This window comes from Papio anubis, chromosome 7 (genome assembly GCF_008728515.1).
Source record: "Papio anubis isolate 15944 chromosome 7, Panubis1.0, whole genome shotgun sequence".
NCBI classification, from domain to species: Eukaryota; Metazoa; Chordata; class Mammalia; order Primates; family Cercopithecidae; genus Papio; species Papio anubis.
Genome location: NC_044982.1, coordinates 135428312 through 135444840, shown reverse-complemented (window position 1 = coordinate 135444840; position 16529 = coordinate 135428312). Strand labels below are relative to the sequence as shown.

General features: G+C 40.8%; 1 protein-coding gene and 1 pseudogene across 2 annotated transcripts in view; one reads left to right on the top strand and one right to left on the bottom strand.

Annotated features, from left to right (window-relative positions):
• Positions 1 to 16529, bottom strand: part of LOC116268656 (unconventional myosin-Va-like) — a 213476-nt gene that overhangs the window by 156564 nt on the left and 40383 nt on the right. The window lies entirely within an intron of this gene.
• LOC116275833 lies at positions 8628 to 10051 on the top strand (annotated as a pseudogene). The gene has a single exon (XR_004185154.1). The product of XR_004185154.1 is annotated as a lys-63-specific deubiquitinase BRCC36 pseudogene (transcript).

The following is a 16529-nucleotide window of genomic DNA, read 5'->3' as shown; positions in this document are numbered from 1 at the left end:
TGACAGTGAGATCCTGTCTCAGAAAAACAAAAAGTAGAAAACAAAAAAGATGTGCAGTCTCACTAATAATTAAGCAAATGCAAATTTAAAATACAATATTAGGCCAGGTGCAATGGCTAACGTCTATAATCCCAGCACTTTGAGAGGTTGAGGTGGGAGTACTGCTTGAGCCCAGGAGTTCAAGCCCAGCTTGGGCAAGATGGTGAGACCTCATCTCTGCAAAAAAAAAAAAAAAAAAAAAATTTTAATTAGGTAAGTGTGGTGGTGCACACCTGTAGTTGCAGTTACTTGGGAGGCTGGGGTGGGAGGACCACTTGAGCCCAGGAGTTCAAGGCTGTAGTGATCTATGATCATGCAGCTGCACTACAGCCTTGGTGACAGAGACAGACCCTGTCTATAAAGCATAATAATGTAATATCAAAAAGTTGCATATTAAATTTGAAAATATTTAAAGGATTGATAATAACCTGTGTTACGAAGAAAGTGGACAAACAGGTATTTTCATATATTGGTGATAGAATAAACAGGTACAACCTTTTAGACAGCAATTTGGCAATTTCTTTAACAATGTGAAATACATATTTCAGGGATGCATACTGAAATAGGTGGTGAGGGAACCTTCAATTTTGTACTTTACATACTTCCATATTTCTCATTTTTTCAGGAGTAAGTACTATTTTTACAATAAAACCAAAAGTTTAAAAAATATACATATCCTTGAATCAGAAAGTTCATAAAATTTTCCCATGGAAATACTAAAAAATACAAATAATTATTTCTAAAAATGTTCCGCAGCATTGTTGTAAAAGTGAAAAACTGGAAATTACACAAAGGTTAATTCATATGTGTACATTAGTATAAAGGTTAATATAACTATAATAATATACAGTTGACCCTTGAACAACATGTGGGTAAGCAGTGCCAATCCCTGCAGTCGGAAATTTGTGTGTAACTTTTGACTCCCAAAAAAACTACTACTAATAGCCTCCTATTGACCAGAAGCTTTACTGATAACATAAACAGTTAATTAACACATTAACATTCCGTATGTACATGTATTAAAATATCATATTTTTACAATAAGCTAGAGAAAAGAAACTGTTATTAAGAAAATCAAAAGGAAAAGAATATATTTACTATTTAGTAAGTGGAAGTGGAGCATCACATAGGTATTCACCTTGTCATCTTCATATTGAGTAGGCTAAGGAGGAGGAGGAAGAGGAGGGGTTGGTCTTGCTGTCTCAGGGATGACAGAGGCAGAAGAAATAGAGGATATAGAAGGGGAGGCAGGAGAAGCAGGCACACTTGGTGTAACTTTACAGAAATACATCATAATTTCTGTCTTTTTTGCTTTTCCATTCTCTAAGAATGTTTCTATAAGGGTACCAATCCTTCTGCAACTGTTTGATTAGTTTCAGTGCCCACATCATAGAAGGGTCCATGTTGTAAAAGAAGTCAAAAGCAGTCTTGAGAAATCTGAACTCTTCTGCTAGTTGTCTAATGTCAATTTGCTTCCTGACACTGCTGCTTCTACATCTTCTTCCTCACAGTCTGGCACTGGTTCAGACATACTCATCTCCATCAAGTTGGCTTCCGTTAATTCCTTTGGTGTGGTGTCTGTTTGTTCTTGAATTTCTCCAAGATTCATAGCCCAAAACTCTTCCCTCCCCACCCTTTTTGCCACATCCATAGTCTCTTTTATGATTTCCTTGATTGGCACTGTTGTAAATCCTATGAAGGCATGCACAACATCTGGATAATTTTCTACAGCACAAATTTATTGTTTTGGGCTTCATAGCTTTCAGTTTTTCCTATAACAATAATGGCACCTTCAATGGTGTAATCCTTCCAGACACAATGACGTTCTCTCTGTTGGGGGTCTTCTTCCATAGCGTTGACAATTCTTTCCATAGAGTACCATGTGTAATGAAGCTTAAAGGTTCTTACGACCCCCTGATCTAGAGGCTGAAATAGAGATGTTGTGTTTCGGGGCAAGTAGACCACTTTGACACTTCTGGTGTTGAATTCATGGGGTTCTAGGTGGCCAGGGACATTGTCCAATATCAAAGGAACTTTAAAAGGCCATCCCTGGGCCAGGTGCGGTGGCTCAACGCCTGTAATCCCGGCATTTTCAGAGACCGAGGTGGGCGGATCACCTGAGATGGGGAATTCAAGACCAGCCTGATCAACATGGAGAAACTCCGTCTCTACTAAAAACACAAAATTAGCCGGCATGTTGGTACATGCCTTGTAATCCCATCTACTCGGGAGGCTGAGGCAGGAGAACTGCTTGAACCTGGGAGGGGGAGGTTGCGGTGAGCCAAGATTGCACCTTTGCACTCCAGTCTGGTCAGTAAGAGCGAAACTCCATCTCAAAAAAAAAAAAGGCCATCCCTCATTGACAAGGTACTCCCTTACATCAGGGACAAAGCATCAATGGAACCAATTCAGGAAAAGGGTTCTTGGCCAGGCACGGTGGCTCACACCTGTAATCCCAGCACTTTGGGAGGCCGAGGAGGGCAGATCACTCGAGGTCAGGCATTCGAGACTAGCCTGGCCAACGTGGTGAAATCCCATCTCTACCAAAAATACAAAAATGAGCCGGGCATGGTGGCTGGCACCTGTAGTCCCAGCTACTCGGGAGGCTGAGGCAGGAGAATTGCCTGAACCCAGGAGGTGGAGGTTGCAGTGAGCCAAGATCATGCCACTGCATTCTAGCCTGGGTTGTAAAAAGGTCTTGTTGTCCAGACCTTCTTTTTGTCCACTTAAAAGACTGGCAGCTGGTATTTATCTTTTCCCTTCAAGGCTCACGGATTAGCAGTTTTATAGCTAAAGATAGTCCTGATTATAAACTTGACTGCATTTGCATAAAACAGTAGAGTTATCTTGTCCCTTCCTGCCTTAAATCCTGGTGTTCAATTCTCTTCCTTACTAGTAAATGTCTTTTGTGGCATTATTTTCCAGAACAGGGCACTTCTGTCTGCATTAAAAATCAGTTTAGGGCCAGGTGCAGTGGCTCACACCTGTAATCCCAGTACTCTGAGAGACCAAGGTGGGAGGATCGCTTGAGCCCAGGAGTTTGAGACCAGCCTGGGCAACATAGTGAGACTCTTGTCTCATTTAAAAAAAAAAAAAAAAAGAAGAAGAAGAAGAAGAAATCTGTTTAGCCAGGCATAGTAGTGTACACCTGTAGTCCCAGGTACTTGGGACACTGAGGTAGGAGGATCGCTTAAGCCCAGAAAGTTGAGGCCAGCCTGGGCAACAAAGCCAGACTCTGTCTCTGAAACACACACACACACACACACACACACACACACACACAACAAAAACAAAAAACAAAACAAAACAAAAACAAAAAAAAACTTATTTCAGGCAGATATCCTTTCTCCTCAATTTTCTTTTTTGGGAGAGCTGGGGTCAGGTGGACAGGGTCTCATTCTGTTGCCCCAGGCTGGCATGCAGTGGTGCAGTCACGACTCACTGTAGCCTCAACCTCCCAGACTCAAGTGATCATCCCTCCTCAGCCTCCTGAGTCGATGGAACTACAGGTACACACCACCATGCATGGCTAATTTTTAAATTTTCTGTAGAGTCAGTGTCTCCCTATGTTGCCCAGGCTGGTCTCAAACTCCCAGGCTCAAGGAATCCTCCTGCCTCGGCCTCTTAAAGTGCTAGGATTACAGGCATGAGCCACTGTGTCTGGTCCTCAGTGATTTTCTTAATGGTAGCTGGCAACTCATTTGCTGCCTCCTGGTCGGCAGAAGCTTCTTCTGTTATCCTGACTTTTTTTTTTTTGAGATGGAGTCTTGCTCTTGTCACCCAGGCTGGAGTGCAGTGGCACTATCTCGGCTCACTGCAAGCTCCGCCTCCCGGGTTCACACCATTCTCCTGCCTCAGCCTCCAGAGTAGCTGGGACTACAGGTACCCGGCACCACTCCTGGCTAATTTTTTTGTATTTTTAGTAGAGACGGGGTTTCACCTTGTTAGCCAGGATGGTCTCGATCTCCTGACCTTGTGATCCACCTGCCTCAGCCTCCCAAAGTGTTGGGATTACAGGCATGAGCCACGGCACCCAGCCCTATTCAGACATTTTTAAAAGAGTGAACCTCTTTCTAAAATTATCAAACTATCCTTTGCTGGCATTACGTTCTTCAGCTTCAGTTCCTTCATCTGCCTTTTGCCTTAAGTTGTCAGGTTTACTGTATTGCACTAAACACAATGAAAAATACGTGAGAACTGTGAGATCACTTTTTGCTGTGATATGCAATGTACTGGAGAGACAAACTGCTCACACGGGGATGATCAGTGTCACACATTTTAAGGGAATACTCACAACCTTTGAGCTCACTCAAGCAATAGCAATATGACATGGCTACAGAATTACTACAGTAGTACCTTGTGTACTACAGTTAATTTTGTGTGGTTATGTCTTTACGTCTGTTTACATTTCTCTCAACTGTGAAAAGTGCCATGTGCAGTCTATGTCTGCTTAAGTTTTTATAAATTTTAACTTTTTTTTTTCTTTGAGAAGGAGTCTCGCTCTGTCACCCAGGCTGGAGTACAGTAGCGTGATCTCGGCTCACTGTAACCTCCACCCTCTGGGTTCAAGCAATTCTCCTGCCTCAGCCTCCCTAGTAGCTGGAATTACCTGGCTAATTTTTGTACTTTTAGTAGAGACAGGGTTTCACCATGCTGGCCAAGCTGGTCTCAAACTCCTGGCCTCAAGTGATCCACCCGCATTGGCCTCCCAAAGTGCTGGTATTACAGGCGTGAGCCACTACGCCCAGCCAATTTTAACTTTTTCTAATAGATTTATGTGTATTCTATGGTAGTAAATGAAAAAATAGACTAGTATTTACATATACTTTATGCATTTATGACATACCTTTTTCTTATTTTTTAAAATATTTCTATGCTACATAATTCTCTGAGAATTTTTTCAAATTGTTGCAAATCTCAAAAAATTTTCTAATATATTTATTTTTAAAAATCCATATGTAAGTGGACCCATGCAGTTCAAATCCAGGTTGTTCACAGGTCAACTGCATAGTTCAGAGGTTGTGGTTTATCTATATAATGGAATACTTAAAAAAAAAGTTAGGTCTATATGTACTGACATGGAAAGACACTGTTGGCTTGGAATTCACAGATTATCATTTGTGGTTTCCCCTCTTTGTGAACCATGCTGAAAGTCCATGGCATCTAAACATGTATCATTCTGCCCTATCATGAAAGAGCCACACCTCTCTTAGACCTCTCTGAGTAAAGAAGAAAAGAGCTGGACAGTGAGTCTGGCCTTGCCCTGGGCTCCATCTCAGCATGCCTTTGCTCTTCTCCACCAGTTTGTGTGTGTCCTCCTGAAGTGATATAAACTGAAGCCATCTATCTGTACCTGTGATGGAAGTAAAGATTATGTAAAGAGCCCTCTGAATGTGACTGAGCTAAGCAATGCTGTCTGCTCTCTCCCAAACCCTACATCCCCACCTAGCATCACATCGTATACCTTGAATATATACAATTTTTGTCAATTATACCTCAATAAAACTAAAGAGAAATTAGTTCCCTTAATTTTCTACAGCATGTCTATTTGATTTATTCATATGTGAAGGAAGAAATAAAAACTAAATACTAATCACCATGGAAACTTACTGGCAAACATCTACAAAGTCTTTAGCTAAAATCCAAGGAACCTTAACTACACCATCTACAATTTGATCTATTTATAGTCAGCTTTAACTCATCTAGGAAACACCTGCAGAATTTAGGAAAACCCCTAACTATTTCAAACCCTACAATTGTTTAGAGAATGTAAAATCTCAGAATCAGAATAGGACTTAAAGATGATCTGGTCCAAACACCCCATTCCCAAGAAAACTAGAGCTCCAAGAACAAAGCTGGCTCAGACCAGAGCCCAGACCAGACCAAGGATGTCCTGATCCCTGATCCATGAGGCCCTCTCTGGCTCCCCTCTCCCTTCAGAAAAAAACGTAATGATCTGAAAAAAGTTGCACAGCTGCACAAATGGCAAGAAGAAAGCAAAATCAGGACTCAACTAAAATTCCACTTCATTGTAACACAACTTGGTTTCCCACATTCTCTTTTTCTTGGCAGTGTTAGTTATCATTGCAGACTGTGGTATAAGGAGGAGTCCCATGAGAAAATTCTTCCTTAGCATCATCTCCCCTAGCTTCAATCCTTAGCCATGCCTCCAGCACAATCAAAATCGACAGTGCTACAAAGCACCAAACCATAGCTTCCTTACATATAGCTAAATCCATTTACCCAAATGCAGTCATTCATTTAACAAGTACTTACTGAGTACCAACTTTGTAACAGGCACAGGTCTAGTCCTGAGATATAGCACTGCAGTTGCAGCTGGATTTATGGTTGTGTCCCCTTATACCTACCCACCTAAGATACTAGAGGGTCTGCTACAGCCATGGCATTTGGTAGTGCACTGTACCACACTATATGTAGGTATTAAGAGTCTTCATAATCATGTCTACTGCCTGACTTTGGAGGTTAGAACTAGCATTATTAGATGCAAGCACATTTATCTGCATTGCCAAAACCCCAGTCAGCCCCGGTGCAGTAAAAAACAGATGGTGTGCCTATAACTCATGATTGACACATTGCTGCAACAGATGCTAGGGATGTCCTTGCTGAAGATCTAAATAAGTGGTCTCTAGGAATGAAAAACAGATTTTAATGCAAACAAAGATTGCCTAGAGATTCTATAAGATTTTCTATTTTACTTTATACCCTAACTAATTCTGTTTGGTTCCACAAGTATTTAATATGTGTATATTCTATTTCATACACTGTTCTAAGAATTGCAGAAACAAAAATGGGTAAGATGTTTTCCCTTCCCTCAAAGTTCTGCTGATGAGATGGACACACAAAGACACTGTTGGTTGGGAGCAGAACCCCCCAAAATTTGGCCATAAACTGGCCCCAAAACTGGCCATAAACAAAATCTCTGCAGCACTGTGGCATGTTCATAACAACCCTAATGCCCACGCTGGAAGGTTGCGGGTTTACTGGAATGAGGGCAAGGAACACCTGGCCCGCCCAGGGCGGAAAACCGCTTAAAGGCATTCTTAAGCCACAAACAATAGCATGTGTGACCTGTACCTTAAGGACATGCTCCTGCTGCAGTTAACTAGCCCAACTCATTCCTTTAATTCGGCCTATCCCTTCGTTTCCCATAAGGGATACTTTTAGTTAATTTAATATCTATAGAAACAATGCTAATGACTAGTTTGCTGTTAATAAATATGTGGGTAAATCTCTGCTCGGGGCTTCCAGCTCTGAAGGCTGTGAGACCCCTGATTTCCCACTTCACACCTCTATATTTCTGTGTGTGTGTCTTTAATTCCTCTAATGCCGCTGGGTTAGGGTCTCCCCAACTGAGCTGGTCCCGGCAACTGTCTATACGACACACAAAGTTCTGTGATGGAGGAATGTGCAAGGTGCCATGGGAGCCCAGTAGAGTTTGCAAACCTTACCTGACTTGTGCAAAGAAAAACAGAGTACACAGTAGCTTCCCAAAGAAGGGGGACCTGGATTTGGGCTAGAAGGACAAATAGGAGTTAACCAAGCAAATGAACAGATTCATGTTCCAGACATGAGTGAAGACATGAAGATGTGAAACAGGATAAAATACACGTGAGGTATAACAAGTAGTTTAGAATCACTGTAGCAAGAAATGAAAGGCCAGAGAGATTCCCAGGGCTGAGATCATAAAAGGACTGGAACATAGTAGTACTCAATAAACACTTGATGAAAGAATTGGCTAGAGCTTTCATGAAGGAAAAGGTATAAGTATGTGGTTATGCATGTTGGACAAATTTTGTATGTCCGTTTTGTTAGTAGAAACAGGATATAATCAGTAGTACTCTACATCAGTAGAATTATAAGAACATGATTCAGTCAGCAAGAACTTGGCTCACTCAGCATGATAATTGGAGACTCAGGCGTAATAAAGAGGAAGTGGCTAGACAGTTTTTATATTCTTGTGACCACAAGAGAGAGAAGAGCTAGAGTGGTATCTGCACAGACACAGGCTAAGATCATATGGAGAAAGATAAAAGGGGCATGCACGGGATCTGTGAGTTTCAGAACTTCCTGGATATAGCAACCATCTCTTTTCTCCTATAGGCCATCTCTTTTTTTTTTTAACATAAATAAACCAAGTATCTGTGACTCTACCTGACCTTCTTCGTGGCATGATGTGGAAGAAACCCTGATCCAGAAGGGAATAGAACTCATATTCCTGGTAGTTGTTTTCTGAGAGTGGGCTTGGCCCTTTGCTGCTGCTGAAGAGGGAAGAGGATAGCCAGAGCGAAGAGAAAGAGGAGTCGACACGATCCATACTCTAACAACTCCATATTGAACATACTGAAACACACAGGAATCCTGGGCCAGAGTAGATTTCCAATAATTTTACAAAAACAGAAGCAATAAAGATACCATAAGTACTGGCTGTAAATTCTAAAAACTTTTCATCACACATCAAAAACAACTCAACAAGGTGAAATTTATTCCTTTTGATATCCCTAACATTAATTTCCTGTTCATAATTTTTTTAAAAAAAAATAAAAGGTAAGACTATGGAGGAGGGCAATCTGCTTAATTTTGCTGTGAACCTAAAATGGCTTTAAAAAAAATTTTGGGGGGTCCGGGCCAAGATGGCGGTGCAGGTGGTGCAGGTAGTGCAGGCGGTTCATCTCGAGTCTGACGCTTTCCTCGTTTGTCTCAACCACGCTCTGAGCACAGAGAAGGAGGAAGTGATGGGGCTGTGCATAGGGGAGTTGAACGATGATCCAAGGAGTGACTCCAAATTTGCATATACTGGAACTGAAATGCGCACAGTTGCTGAAAAGGTTGATGCTGTCAGAATTGTTCACATTCATTCTGTCATCATCTTACGACGTTCTGGTAAGGGGAAGGACTGAGTAAAGATTTCTCCAGAGCAGCCGTCTGCAGCTTCAACAGAGCAGAGAGGTTGGCTGAACTGACAGGCCGCCCTATTAGAGTTGCAGGCTGGTATCATTCCCATCCTCATATAACTGTTTGGCCTTCACATGTTGATGTTCGCACACAAGCCATGTGCCAGATAATGGATCAAGGCTTTGTAGGACTTATTTTTTCCTGTTTCATAGAAGACAAGAACACAAAGACTGGCTGGGTACTCTACACTTGCTTCCAATCCATACAGGCCCAAAAGAGTTCAGAGTATAAGAGAATCGAAATCCCAATCCATATTGTACCTCATGTCACTATTGGGAAAGTGTGCCTTGAATCAGCAGTACAGCTGCCCAAGATCCTGTGCCAGGAGGAGCAGAATGCGTATAGGAGGATCCACAGCCTTACACATCTGGACTCAGTAACCAAGATACATAATGGCTTAGTGTTTACCAAGAATCTGTGCAGTCAGATGTCAGCAGTCAGCAGGCCTCTCCTACAGTGGCTGGAGGACAGACTGGAGCAAAACCAACAGCATTTGCAGGAATTGCAACAAGAAAAGGAAGTGCTTATGCAAGAACTTTCTTCTCTAGAATAAAGCAGGAGACAAAATGGGGAAAGATGGAAATATCCAGGGTAAAGTTACTTAAGCTAAATCAATTTTGAAGAAGAAAAACTTGGAGGACTCATATCACCTGACTTCAAGACTTACTATAAAGCTATAGTAATCAAGATAGATGGTATTGGCAGAGGAACAGACACATAGATCAATGGAACAGATGAGAGAACCCAGAAATAAATCCACATAAATATGCTCAACTGATTGTGAAAAAGTGCAAAAGCAATTCAATGGAGGAAGAATAGCCTTTCTGACAAATTATGCTGGAGCAATTAGACACCCATAGCGAGGAGAAAAAAGAACCTCTACTTAAACCTCACATCTTATATAAAATTTAATTTACATAAAATATAAAAATGTATAATGGACTTAAATGTAATACATAAAACTATATAACTTGGAAAAAAGCCACAGGAGAGAAATCTTCAGGATCTTGGGCTAGGTGACAAGTTCTTGGACTTTGCCCTAAAAGCACATCCATACAAGACAAAAACTGATATCCTGGACTTCTCCAAAATTTAAAAACTTGTGATTTAAGAAGAGGAAAAGATAAGCTACAGATTGAGATGAATTTGCAAACCATATATCTGATCAATTTGGAATATATATAGTGTGCTAAAAACTCAACTGTAGTCAGGCTTGGTAGCTCATGCTTGTAATTTCACCACTTTGGGAGGCATGCTTGAGGTTAAGGGTTCCAGACCAGCCTGGGCAACACAGTGAGACTGTGTCTCTACAAAAAAATTTTCTTAAAAATTAGCTGGGCACCATGACACACACCAGTAGTCCCAGCTACTAGGGAGGCAGGAGGAACACTTGAGCCCAGGAGTTTGAGGCTGCAGTGAGCTATGATCACACCACCACACTCCAACCTGTGTAACAGTGAAGTCTTGTCTCAAAAAAAAAAAAAAAAAGGCCACAAAAGCTCAACAATAAAACAAACAGTCCAGTTAGAAAATGGGCAAAAGACATGAACAGATGTTTCACTGAAGAGGACATCTATAGATGGCAATTTAGCATATATAAAAAGCTGTTAAAATCCATAAGTCATGAGGGAATGCAAATTGAAACCACAGTGAGGCTGTGACTTACTTATCTGAATGGCTAAAGAAAAAATAGTGAAAATACCAAATACTGATGAGGATACAAAATGGGTATTTTATACATTGCTGACAGGAATGTAAAATGTTACAATCACTCTGGAAAACAGTTTATAAATTTCTTATCAAGTTAAACATAATTTTTTAATCAAGTTAAACATAAGACCCAGAAGTTGTGCTCCTGGACATTCATTCCAGAGAAATGAAAACCTATTATATTTGTACCCAAATATTCATAGAAGTTTTATTTGTAATAACCCCAAACTGGAAACAACCCAGATGTCCTACAACAGGTACATGGTTAAACAAACGATCCATAACTTGGAATACTACTCTGGAATGAAAAGGAACTGTTGATACAAGAACTTGGTTGTACCTCAGGGGTATTATGGTGAACAAAAAAAGCCAGACTCAAATGGTCACATACTGTATGACTGCATTTATATAACATTCTTGAGGTGACAAAGTTATTGAAATGAATAACAGATTAATGGTTGCCAGGGACAGGGACTGGAGGGGGTGTGGGATATGTATGACTACAAAGGGATGACGTAAGGAGTTCCTTTGTGCTGATGGAACAGTTCTACGTGATTATGATGATTATGATGTTGATTCTAACATTTGATTATGAGGTTAAGCATATGAATCTATACCTGTGCTGAAGTTGTATGGACCTACATACACACAAATGAATGCATGTAAAATCTGGTGATACTGAATAAAGTCTGTAGTCTAGACAGCAAAAAAAAAAAAAAAAAAAAATTCTTTAAGTGAATCTGGTCCATTAGTAGAGGAGCTGTGGCAGCTCAAGGCAGACAGCCTGAGGCCCAGATTCCTAATTCCTTGGCCCTAAATAGTGACTCTATCCCCTGATGCCCCTGGACTACCAACCTGCCCCTGGCTCCTCCAGGTACCTAAGGTCCCCTATGATTGGGCTTCTATCATTGCAATGAACTGATACTCAAGCTCACTCAGGTGAAGGATGAGCAGGGCACACATATGAATACAGAAGAAACAACAGGATAAGGAACCAGAGAAGGGCTAAGTTACACAGAGGCAAAAAACCGAAGCAAAGTGTTGGTTCCAAGGTAGGCCCTGAAAGCCCATGAGTAAGAATTGGTGGCTTTTCTGGTACACCACTGCTAATGGGGTCACAACTGTCAATGTGTCTACACCACTTCTCTGGTTTATCTTTTCCATACTTGTTATGGAAATTCCCAAAACAGGACACCTAAATTGCTCAGTTAAACATTGCTATTTCTGTTTAGACTGCTCTTCTGAAACCAGGCCACATCAAAAGGCCGTTACAAGCCTGTGAGTGAACCATTCTCAGGTCAGGGCCTCCCCTTGTCCAATCAGCTTGGCTGGATCATTTGGTTTCTTAGCAGGGGCCCTGAGTCAACAGGGAGAGTGAGGGGTACAGTTACCCTTTGAAGGGACCATGAGTATGGCAAGCACTGTGAATTCATTTATGATACACTGATGGTGGCAAAGCCTTAGAAGTTTCAGGAGTAGGGAAGGGAAAAAGTGACATCTGGGTGACAATAGAGACTCAGCAATACATTTTTAAAAAAACTATGGGTGCAATGACACACCTAGAAATTTCTAAAAAACCCATTCTCAGCACTCAGTTTTCCTTCCCCATCCATTCCAATCCATAATTTTGAAAAACATGTCCCACTCCCCAACATTCTAGGGATTAAGGTATTTTAATTGAACAAATGTTATGTTAAAAGACATCGTGGCAAGAATGTGAAGGTCCATCCCCAGACTAGATGAACTTTTTCCTTAGCTTATGGCTATGTCCACACCCTTACGACAGCCCTAATTATGGTTCTTGAACTTCTATTATTATAACACAACGATTTAGAAAAACAGTCTGCTCTATACAGCTAATGTCACACTATGGAAATGAATCATTCTGACCAAAAGCCTTGCTTCTGGCAGTGCCAATCCCTTCCTAAAGCAACTGCAAGCAGCCTGCCTCCCAGTCAGGAAGCATCTGGTAGCTGGGGCTCTAGAAGCATCCCTGGGAAGTCAGTCAGAACTAGGGAGACCACTAACATTTGTTAGGGGACGCTGGAATTGTTGAGCTCTGACACACGAACAAGTAGGCCAGGAAAAGTAACTAATCTTAGGAGCCTCATGTTAAGAAAAATTAAAGTGATTAGATCAATCCCTAAATGATTATAAAAGCAGAATCAAAAATATTCTATGATAATTGTAGCAAGTTGAACGTATTACAGGTATGCATTACATTTTCCTGAAAAGTGTATTTGAATTAGAATGCAAAGAACTAGAACAAAAGCAGCCCTGGTTAGTTAGGTAGCTATGGTAGAAAATACACATACACACACCCTTCCTTTTTGTTTTTAGAAAATAAGAATGTGGATCTGTTCCAGTAGCCAGGGAGGGTGGAGTAGATATTTAAGAGGAAAGTATTTTGCTCTCCTAGTCCTTTTTATTACCAGAAAAAGGACAGGAGATAAAATCAACACTAAGTTTAATCCTGACTTCTGTTTCACTCTTCATAGTATTTTGGAGATATAAGTATTCCAAAGTGATCATTATATGAAATGCCATATATGTTCCTGAATTAAAAAAACAACTTGGTAGAAAGAACCAAAAATTGCAGGTATTTCCTTATTCCTCCAAATGTTTTCTGATTTCCATGTTTGCTTGTGTGTTTTTGAGAAAGAGTCTTCTCTGTCCCCCAGGCTGGAGTGCAGTGGCATGATCTCAGCTCACTGCAACCTCTGCCTCCCAGGTTCAAGCAATTCTCCTGCCTCAGCCTTCGAGTAGCTGGGATTACAGGCACCCACCACCACACTTGCCACCAGCCTGGCCAACATGGTGAAACCCCATCTCTACTAAAAATACAAAGAAATACAATTTTTCACCGCTTCTGGCTGAATTTTTTTGTATTTTTAGTAGATAGGGTTTCACCATGTTGGCCAGGCTGGTCTTGAACTCCTGACCACAGTTGATCCGCCCGCCGTGGCCTCCCAAAGTGCTGGGATTACAAGTGTGAGCTACTGCACCCAGCCTCAATGTTGTCTTTTTAAGTAAGTAAACTGTCTGTTCTTTTGAATAATTATGAAAAATAGAAAGGCAGAGTTAATAATTACAGAACTTTTAATCGCTAGGAAGTATGTAAGTCACTACAAATGATTTTCATTTCTAAACAATTTTCAACTAACTTCCTAATCCCTTAAATTACCCTTCCCTACTGAAGATCTGTAAATGACAGAACATGAATCTTTTTTTTTTTTTTTTGAGACGGAGTCTCGCTCTGTCTCCCAGGCTGGAGTGCAGTGGCCGGATCTCAGCTCACTGCAAGCTCCGCCTCCTGGGTCCACGCCATTCTCCTGCCTCAGCCTCCCGAGTAGCTGGGACTACAGGCGCCCGCCACCTCACCCGGCTAGTTTTTTTTGTATTTTTTAGTAGAGACGGGGTTTCACCGTGTTAGCCAGGATGGTCTCGATCTCCTGACCTCATGATCCACCCGTCTCGGCCTCCCAAAGTGCTGGGATTACAGGCTTGAGCCACCGCGCCCGGCCCAGAACATGAATCTTTAAAAGAGAATAAAGAATTCACTATGTAAAAAAAAAAAAAAAAACAAGACTGTCAGGTGATTAATCACTTCTAATGACAAAAAATGTTTTAGGATATTGAATTTGAACAAAGTAGTGTATATTCCCAAACACTATTGGAATTAAGGGGACAATTAGAATCCTATAGAGTTCAAGTTTTCCGTCACATGAGTTAAGTAGCCTGTCTAAGTCAGTTGATCTCTGCACAAGACCTCTGATTAGATCATGAGATACTGAAGTCTAGAATAACAACGTCTCTTTTTAGAAATCCTTACACTAGGTAGTACTAAAGGAATGTTATTAAAATGAAATAAAAACATGAATCAGCATAATATTTACCCTTTTAAAAACAGATTAAGTAACCTCTTGTATGGATAACATACTTTCCACTATGCTAATGCAATTTTTCACATCATAGCCAGAAAGGAGTGGGCTTTACGTAGACTGTTAAAAAAGATAATAACATAAACATAAACTTTTGGTAGAAAAAGCCTCAATAACTTGAACAGAAAAGACAAGAATAAAGATTGTTGCCCTGTTGCATGATAGTAATATGCTAAATAAAGTTCTTAAATTTTTCTTCTAACAACACGCAAACCTATTTGTCAGTTCAAAATGCTGCTTCTTTGAAAACACTATAGTAAATCCTTTAGGCTGAATCTTAGGATTTCAAGAGCCTGGCATTAAGCATCAACACAAAATTATTTTAAGTTGGTAATTATCACTGTAAACAAGGAGTCCTGAGAGCACAGTTCTGAAACCCACATTTCCATAGTAAACGTTTTCATTTTTATGAACTGTTTAAATCACATTCCTCTTCTATACTTTTCCTATTCATTTTCAAATCAAATTCCAATTCAACACGTATTTACCAAGTCCCTCTTACGAGCGAGGTTCTGCGTTAAGCTGGGGGTTGGGGACGGTGAAACAAGGAGGATGAGAGCAGAGCCTGTTCTCTGCTTGCCATGTCCAGTCATCTCTTCCTGATCCAGGTCAAAAGGAGGTCAAAGAGCTATGTCCATTTTAATCCTAATAGCCCTATCGCTATGCATTATTACCTCAGTTTTATAGATGAAAAAACTCAGGTTGAGTGAGTCAAAATAGCTTGGTCAAGATGACATGACTAGTTAAGTGGTGGAGCCCGGATTTGACCAAAGAATGTTTAGCCCTGACTTTCATTCTCTCTCCACTACATTGTATCTTCCTTGTTCAAACCTCAGCTCAAATGTTACCTTCTCAGAGAGGCTGTGTTTTTAAATGAGTAGTTTTATTTTCTTCACATTTTAAAAGAGATTAGATCCATTAAAAATTCTAGAAATCAGACTTTTCCAGTTGAAAACAAACAAAAGACTCTTGGGGATTTTTTTTTTAATACTTTTGTCACTTAGGTAAAAGTCTTTAAAAAGAGGAGAAATAAAGGAAAGGAAGTAACACATAAGCAGAGAAAAATAAAGACGTTACAAAGAAGAGCAGTATTACACTTTCTCCTTTGTTGCTTCACTAAAGGCAAAGAGGAGTGGGGTCAATTCTAAAGGTCAAGGGTGTACACCTGGCCACATCATGCCCACTGGAGTCATCAAAGGCTTACAACTGAGGCTCTATAGAAGATTCCCACAAGGATACCCATGCCATAGGCACACGGGTGAAGGAAACACTCAGAGCTAGAAATGTCAGCCTAAGGGATATGGGCTTTCTTAAGAAAAGAATGAATTAGTATTTGTGTTATGTACAAATGCTTCTTAAATATCTTTATAGAAGACTCTGTGATTCAAGTTTTACCTTGATACTAAAAATTTGGAAGCTTTCAAAGAGGAGAAATAGGTCACATGACACAAAATTATTTACTGGGGGATATATGGAACACTGCGCTAAAATGGGTCCTGGGGCCAGGAGCAACAGCTCACTCTTGTAATGCCAGCACTCTGGGAGGCCAGGGTGGGAGGATTGCGTGAGCCCAGGAGTTCGAGACCAGCCTGGGCAACATATAGCAAAACATTGTTTCTACAAAATAAAAAGTTAGTTGCACGTGATGACACACACCTGTAGTTCCAGCTGCTCAGGAGGCTGAGGTGGGAGGACTGCTTGAGGACAGGAGGTCAAGACTAAAGTGAGCCATGATCACACCACTGCACTCCAGCCTGGGCAACAGAGCAGATCCTGTCCCAGAAATTAAAAAAAATTAAAAATAAGGGCCAGCCATGGTGGCTCACACCTGTAATCCCAACACTTTGGGAGGCCGAAGCAAGTGGA